The sequence below is a fragment of the Ovis canadensis genome, chromosome 3, assembly GCF_042477335.2.
Source record: "Ovis canadensis isolate MfBH-ARS-UI-01 breed Bighorn chromosome 3, ARS-UI_OviCan_v2, whole genome shotgun sequence".
NCBI classification, from domain to species: domain Eukaryota; kingdom Metazoa; phylum Chordata; class Mammalia; order Artiodactyla; family Bovidae; genus Ovis; species Ovis canadensis.
Window position 1 is genome coordinate 7,402,553 of NC_091247.1, and position 8,023 is coordinate 7,410,575.

Sequence of the window (8,023 nt, forward strand, 5' to 3'; positions counted from 1 at the left end):
TTGGAAAAGACTCTGATGCTGGGAGGGATTGGGGGCAGGAGGAGAAGGGTACGACCGAGGATGAGATGGCTGGATGGCATCACGGACTTGATGGACGTGAGTCTGAGTGAACTCCAGGAGATGGTGATGAACAGGGAGGCCTGGCGTGCTGCAATTCACGGGGTCGCAAAGAGTCGGACACGACTGAGCGACAGAACTGAACTGAACTGAACTGTGGTCCTAGTGTGATTAGATTGACTAGTTTTCTGTGAGTATGGTTTCAGTGTGTCTGCCCTCTGATGCCCTCTGGCAACACCTACCATCTTACTTGGGTTTCTCTTACCTTGGACGTGGGGTATCTCTTCACGGCTGCTCCAGGCTGCTCCAGCAAAGCGCACCCGCTGCTCCTTACCTTGGACGAGGGGTATCTCCTCACCACCGCCCCTCCTGACCTTGAACGTGGAGTAGCTCCTCTAGGCCCTCCTGTGCCCGCGCAGCCACCGCTCCTTGGACATGGGGTAGCTCCTCCTGGCCACCACCCCCGGCCTTGGGCGGGGGTTAGCTCCTCTCTGCCGCCGCCCCTGACCTCGGACGTGAGGTAGCTCCTCTCAGCTGCTCCTGGGCTGTGGCAGCCTGGCACTCTTGGCTGCTGCCCCTGGCCTCAGGCTGGGGGTAGCTCCTCCCGGCCGCCGCCCCTGACCTCGGACATGGGGTAGCTCCTCCCGGCAGCGCTTGTGCGCCGTCGCAGCCGCCTGCGGTATGGGCTCCTCCAGCCAAGAATACTGGAATGGGTGGTCATGCCCTCCTCTAGGGGATCTTTCCCACCCAGGGATCAAACCCGTGTCTCCTGTGTCTCCTGTATTAAAGACAGATTCTTTACCCACTGAGCTGGAAGCCCATCATTTTGGTATTAATTTCTCATTTAAATGCTTTCTTCTCTGCAGTCACCCTATATGTTTTCTCAGTCCTTTAACTTTATTGAGGCTTTAAGTGGGGAAGTCAAAGATCTCGGTAAATGTCCCATTGCACTTGAAAATATGAGTTATTTTCAAATATCTTTTGATATTGATTTCTAACATAATTCCACAATAATGTTAGACTCTGTGTGATTTCAATACCTTTACACCGTGAAATTTTTGCTCCTTGTTTTATGTCCCTGGATATGTTTCAGTGTCTCCTGATGTATAGTCATGGGAACTTGAATAGAATTTGTATCCTGCTGGTGTGTGAAAGTAGTATAAGTCTTAATTATGTTGATTTGGTTGATAGTGCTTTTCAGGCCTACTGTATCCTTATACTTTTCTGTCTATTCATTCTATTAATTTTTGAGAGTGTGATACTGAAACTCCAACTAAAAATCTTAATCTACTTAAAAATAATTGTAATATATAGTGGAACTATATGTAACTTTGTTCTGTATTTCCCAAATCTCCTGTAAATTTGTTATCATATTTTGATAATTTAAAAAAAAAACAGAAAAGAAAGAAAAAATATATAGAAGATATATGAAGCAGGAAACTATGATACATAAAGAAAAACTGACCAATGAAACTGATCCGGGGGGAAAAAAAGAAAATGGCGCCTGGATTGATCCACTAGACCTAGGTTACAACCTTGGAGTCTACGTTCGTGTTCCCTGGGATTCTGATGTAACTGGATGCGCCCATAGTTGGTAAAGACCTGGGCAATGTGAAGTCAGGGATTGTTTTGTATTGGAGCCTGGCCCAGGCCGATGCTAGAAGACGTGCCTGATAGACAGCCTAATTGCTTGTCAGGAGGGGTGAGAATACAGCAGAGTGGCTCCCTGACCAGAGTGGCTCGCTCTGAGAACCAGCCAGGCAGCTCGAGTCCACCCCATGGACGGGGCTGGAAAGACTAGGGGGACGATGGTGACTCGGAAGCCACCAGCGAGCCAGGAGGTCCCCCGGGGCTCCTCCGCTGGACTCAGTGCCCCATCCGGCCCAGCCTGGGCTTGTCTGGGTCAGCGGGCCCTACTTCCCTGCCAGCTGCCCTCAGCTGCCTCGGGCACTGCCTCTGTTAGCTTCTGAGAGGCAGGAGGTGTGAGCTGTGAGTTTCCCAGAACAGTTCTCTGGGACCGGGCTGCCGCGTCTGGCTGCTTTGCCCCTCCCTGGTTAGAGGGCATTTCAGGGGGGAGAAGCCAAGTCCCTGAACGCCAGGGTCTTCTCACCGCAGAGAGAGTGTCGAGGAGGAAGTGGCCAGGGTGAGGGACTGTACAGTGAGAGGGAGTTGGCTGCGGTGAGGTTTTCCTGGTGGAGCAAACAGTGCAGTGAAATGGGCAAGGGAGAGGTGAGGGGCAGACAGAGAGGGACCCGGCAGAGGCCTGGCCTCCCAAAGTGTTGAGGACCACTCCTGGCGACCACGGAGGGGTCCTTGAAAGATGACCGTTGTTTGGTTTGGTTTTGCCTTTGGGGGAAAAAAGCAAAAAGCATACCTTTCATACAGGAAAACCCAGAAAGTGAATGTGTATAGCTTGATGATGTTTCACAAACTATGTACACCTGTGTTACCAGAGCTCCAGGAGCTCCTGACACTCCATCTAGTCAACCCCAGGGTGACCACCAACCCCGCTGCCAGCCGCATACATTAGGTCGATCTGCTTTGGGTACTTTCTGTAAGCTGACTCCTACAGTGTGTATTCTGGGGGCGTGGCTCCTTTCACCAGCATTGTTTGTGAGATCTGTGATGAAATCTCTGGCTGTAGTTCACTCACACTCGCTGTGTAGATCGCCACTTGTGAACGCACCATGGTTGACTTTCCATTTGAGTCTTGTTGGACTTTGGGGTGTTTCCAGATCTAGCAGGTTAGGAACGGTGTTTGTAGGAACAGCCTCCTGCAGATCTTTGGTGTACCAAGGGATGCTTTTCCAATGGAGATGTGCCTAGGAGCCAGGGCAGGGTCCTGTGAGATGGTAGAGATGACAGGTCAGACCCACTGTGTGGACAAGGAGCTGGGTGTTGCAGGCATGAATGCTGTGAGGGGAGCCCTGGGAGGCTGCAGGAGCCACCTGCCTCCTCCCTGAGCCGAGAGGTGGACCACTGATGCCCCTGGTATCTCTGAGCATCCTGGGAGGTTCTCCGTCCTTAGTCACTGGTGTTACCTCCACTGCAGCCTGCGAGGCAGCTCTTCATTATGCTCAGTTTATAGCTGAGGACAGTAAGACTCTGAGCGTCCCACCACTTGCCGGTCACCCGGCTAATATGTCACAGAGCCAGGATTTCAATCCTGTTCCGCTGGATGGGCAGGCCCAGGTTCTAAACCACCTTGCATCCTGTCAACCGAACTGCAGACTGCCTCTTCCCACGGCCCACAGGAATCCTCAGACCAGCCCCGGCAATCCAGAGCTGAGCTGGCCTTTTACTTTGGCCTCTCCTCTAGAAGGGAGTTTACCGAGAGGACGGCCCCCGGATTAGAGGCGCAAAGTCTAACCCTGTGCACCGCACCCTAGCCACCCTGGCATGCGCTCAAAGTCCCTAGGAAAAAACTCTTACCCTCTCCAGGCCTGTTTCTCTGAAATATGTCAGCTGCTGCCCTCTAGATTAGAAGTTCGTTCCTGCATTTCAAGGACTGTTCAAGCTCCTAGGTGGTTGCCAGACCATGTCTCAGCGTCAGGGGTGAAGAGAGAAGGATAAAGCATAAGAACGGCAACGCCTTGGAGAAATTGTTATTCCCGTGGGTGCTGTGAGACTCCTCCATCCTTAAGATGCAAAGAAGAAAGACAAATGGACTCAAAGTAGAAGTGACAGTTTTGGCTTCAAAACCTCTGAGAGGAGTCACTCGTTGTGTTTTAGAGGTTTCTAGAAGTCAGAGCCTGGCATTCCAGACACCACGGAGGCGAGTCCTCCAGACACAGGGACTTCCCCTGATGGTCCAGTGGCTGAGACTGTGCACTCCCAATGCAAGGATCCCTGGCCGGGGAACTAGATCCCACATGCAGCAACCAAGAGTTACTCATGCCGCAACTAAAGATCCTGCATGCTGCAACTAAGACCTGCCGCAGCTGTATAAATAAATAAATATAAATATTAAAAAATAAGTAAAACCGTCAATTCAAAAATGTGTTTCAAAATAGTTAAAGTCACTCAGTCATGTCTGACTCTCTGTGACCTCATGGACTATACAGTCCATGGGATTCTCCAGGCCAGAATACTGGAGAGGGTTAGCCATTCCCTTCTCCAGGGGATCTTCCCAACTCAGGGATTGAACTTGGGTCTCCTGTATTGCAGGCAGATTCTTTACCACTGAGCCAGCAAGGAAGTCCACAAGCTCCCCTGGTTTGCAGCATGAGCTGATTTCCATGTGAACACTCTCTCCTGTGGCCGCTGCTGTGATGGCACCAGACCAGGAGTTGGGACGAGAGGAACAGTCAGCTCTCGCTAGCAGATGGGGTGCAAGCCAGCTCCAGCGCCTCCACTGCTGCCCAGGTGACACCTAGAGATGTGCTTGGCACCCGGTGGGCACCTAGTGAATACTTGGTGAACAAATGCTGCTGCTGCTGCTGCTAAGTCGCTTTCAGTCGTGTCTGACTCTGTGGGACCCCATAGACTGCAGCCCACCAGGCTCCCCCGTCCCTGGGATTCTCCAGGCAAGAAGAATGGCAGTGGGTTGCCATTTCCTTCTCCAATGAATAAAAGTGAAAGTGAAGTCACTCAGTTGTGTCCGACTCTTAGCAACCCCATGGACTGTAGCCTACCAGGCTCCTCCGTCCATGGGATTTTCCAGGCAAGAGTACTGGAGTGGGTTGCCACTGCCTTCTCCAGTGAACAAATGAGCCTTCTTCAACTGTCCTGTCCCATTTGTGTACCTGCCCTGAGAGCCATTTATATCGTAATTGAACCTGCTTTTTCCAAGCACTCGATGTGAGCCATAAGGTGGGCCCAGACAATGCTACAAGTTTTTATCTTCCACACCCTGCTCACGCTGCACGGGAATCAATCTCATGGGTGATGCGGCAGAAGCCTAACAGGTTCAGGAGACATGGGTGTCAGTCCTGGGCTGCCGCCATCTTGCCTGTATGCTGGGGGGCGGTCGTCCTCCCCTCTCAATTTCCCCTTTCATCAGTGGGGGGATGGGGACTTACCTGCTGGTCCAGCAGCTAAGACTGTGCTCCCAATGCAGGTGGCCCAGATTCCATCCCGGGTCAGGGAACTGGATCCCACATGCCGCAGCTAAGAGTTCACATGCTGCTACTGAAGATCTCGCCTGGCACAACTAAGACCCAGTGCAGCCGAATAAGCAAATATTTAAAAAAAAAAAAAAAGGAAACAAACAGAGGGGCTGGAATGTTACCTACTGTTGTGTAACAAGCCAGCCTCAAACCTAGTGCCTTAGGACCAGCACCATTTTGTTGTTCAAGATCTGCAACTTGGCTGGGCCAATTCTGCTGGGTCACTCACGACTCGACTGGGCTTGTGGGGTCCCAGGCACATCCCTTAAAGCTGGGGCTGCTGGCCCCGGGGGCCACGCTCTCCTCCATGGGGCCTCCCCAGCAGAGAGGCCAAGGTCTTCATGGCCGCAGATACTCTCCAAGATGACCAGTCCCAGTGCCCCAGGGCTCACCAAGCCTCTGCTTGCATCCCATCACTCTTGTTACACTGGCCAAAGCAGGTCACATGGCCAAGGTCAGAGCTGATGTGGGAGAGGTCTGTATAAGGACATGGATTCCAAGAGGCATGATTCATGGAGGCTGTGATTGTAACCGTCCACTCACTGGCCACAAGAGGAATAAGGGGTCAGGATTCCTCTGGGGGCCTTCCCAGCTCTGGTGTCTGGGATTCTGAGCTTCCTGGGACTTGTTATGCAAGAAAGGAAGTTCTCAAAGATGAGTTTGGGGGGTGGGGCTGTCTAAAGGACTCAGGAGCCAACTCACCTGGGCTCCCTCTGGTCAAACTTGTGACCAATTGGAGCATCAGAAAAATGATTGTAACTGAGTGTAAATTATGGGATAAATAATAATCCTTGCATCCATAGTGGTGATCCAACAAAGAGGTAAAACTCTTCACAGAATGCCAGTCAGCAACAGAGGAATTAAATACTGATGCATACTATAAAATGGATGAACCTCAAAGACATTACTCTATGTAAAGAAGTCAAGCTCAAAAGATCACATTTTATGACTCCATTTACAGGAAGTGTCCAGAAAAGGCAAGTCATGAAAGGAAACTGATGGCAACCTGGGGGCTGGGGGATTCACTGCAGTTGAGTACTAGAGGTCTTCTGGGGGTGGTGAGAATATTCTGAGACTGTATGGTGGTAGCACCACCACTCTGATGGCAGAAAAGGAAGAGGAACTAAAGAAACTCTTGATGAAGGTGGAAGAGGAGAGCGAAAAAGCCGACTTAAAACTGAACATTCAAAAAACTAAGATCATGGCACCTGGTCCCATCACTTCATGGCAGATAGATGGGGAAATGATGGAAACAGTGACAGATTACTTCCTTGGGCTCTAAAATCACTGTGGACGGTGACTGCAGCCATGAAATGAAAAGATGCTTGCTTCTCAGAAAGAGAGCTATGACAAACCTAGACAGCACATTAAAAAGCAGAGGCATCATTTTTCCAACAAAGGTCCATATAGTCAAAGCTATGGTTTTGCCAGTAGCCATACATAGATGGAAGAGTTGGACCATTAAGAAGGCTGAGTGGCGAAGAATTGATGCTTTTGAACTGTGGTGTTGGAGAAGACTCGAGAGTCCCTCAGACTGCAAGGAGATCCAACCAGTCAATCCTAAAGGAAATCAACCCTGAATATTCATTGGAAGGACTGATGCTGAAGGTGAAGCTCCAATACTTTGGCCACCTGATGGGAAGAACTAACTCATTGGAAAAGACCTTGATGCTGGGAAAGATTGAGGGCAGAAGGAGAAGGGGACGACAGAAGATGAGATTGTTGGACGGCATCACTGACTCAATGGACATGAGTTTGAGCAAGCTCCAGGAGATAGTGAAGGACAGGGGAGCCTGCCATGCTGCAGTTCATAGGTCGCAAAGAGTTGGACACGACCAAGTGACTGAACATTTTGGTAACAGTTTGACACCTCTGTAAAGTTACTGAAGTTACTAAAAACAACCATTTAAAGCGAGTGCATTCTATGGTATACAAATCATACCTTAGTAAAGCTGTTTAAACACTTACTTGCCAGCATTGGGGATATTAATAATTACATCTGCTTGAGTATGAAATCAGTAGAGGGGAAGAATCAAATACTTACCCTCTTTTTAGGTTGAACTGGGGTCTGTCTCCAGTTAATCAGGAAAAGCTTTTCAGAATCCCAACAGGTATTAGAGAGCTAGTGCTCATTTTTAAGGTGTGATGTTTGTATTGTGATTATGACAGAGAACTACCTTATTTTAAGATAAATCTTTTCAAGTAGTTTAGGGAGGAAGCACAAGCCTAAAACTTACTCCAAAATATTTTCTAAAAGGACTATGTGCATGAAACAACTATGGCAATATGTTAATTACTGACTCGAACTGTGGATTTTATGGGTGTGCTTTTATGTTTTTTAATTTCTGTAATTTAAAAATTTCAGAAAATACAGAAAAACTTTCAAGTACAGTGGTCCCAGCTTATCCAGTTTTGCTTTCCAAGATTGCACTTACCCTCAGTCAACCACAGTCTGAAAATATTACATGGAAAATTCCAGAAATAAATAATTCATGTTTTAAAATGCACACCGTTCTGTGCAGTGTGATAAAATCTCATGCTATCTTGAGCCATCCTGCTCCGTTGCCACCTGGATGCGAATCATCCTTCCATCCGGCGCACCTATGCTGTCTACCCTACCTGCTTTTTAGTCACTTAACAGCCCTCTGCATTATCAGAATGACTGTCACAGCATCACAGTGCTTGTGTTTGAGTCACCCTGTTTTACTAAATAATGGTCCCCAAGCACAAAAGTTGGAGGGGGAAGTGGCCACCCACTCTAGTGTTCTTGCCTGGAAAAGCCCATGCACAGAGGAGCCTCCCGGGCTACAGTCTGTGGGTTGCAAAGGGTTGGACACGACTGAGCGACTTACACATAA

At 49.3% G+C, this 8,023-nt stretch overlaps 1 long non-coding RNA gene across 1 annotated transcript; it reads right to left on the reverse strand.

Moving 5' to 3' along the window:
* Positions 1-931: 931 nt before the first annotated feature.
* LOC138436541 (uncharacterized) lies at positions 932-5,207 on the reverse strand. The gene is made up of 3 exons (XR_011255462.1): positions 5,079-5,207; positions 3,490-3,695; positions 932-2,899 (listed from the first exon to the last, which is right to left on the reverse strand). It is a non-coding gene; the product is annotated as an uncharacterized lncRNA (long non-coding RNA).
* Positions 5,208-8,023: the final 2,816 nt, after the last annotated feature.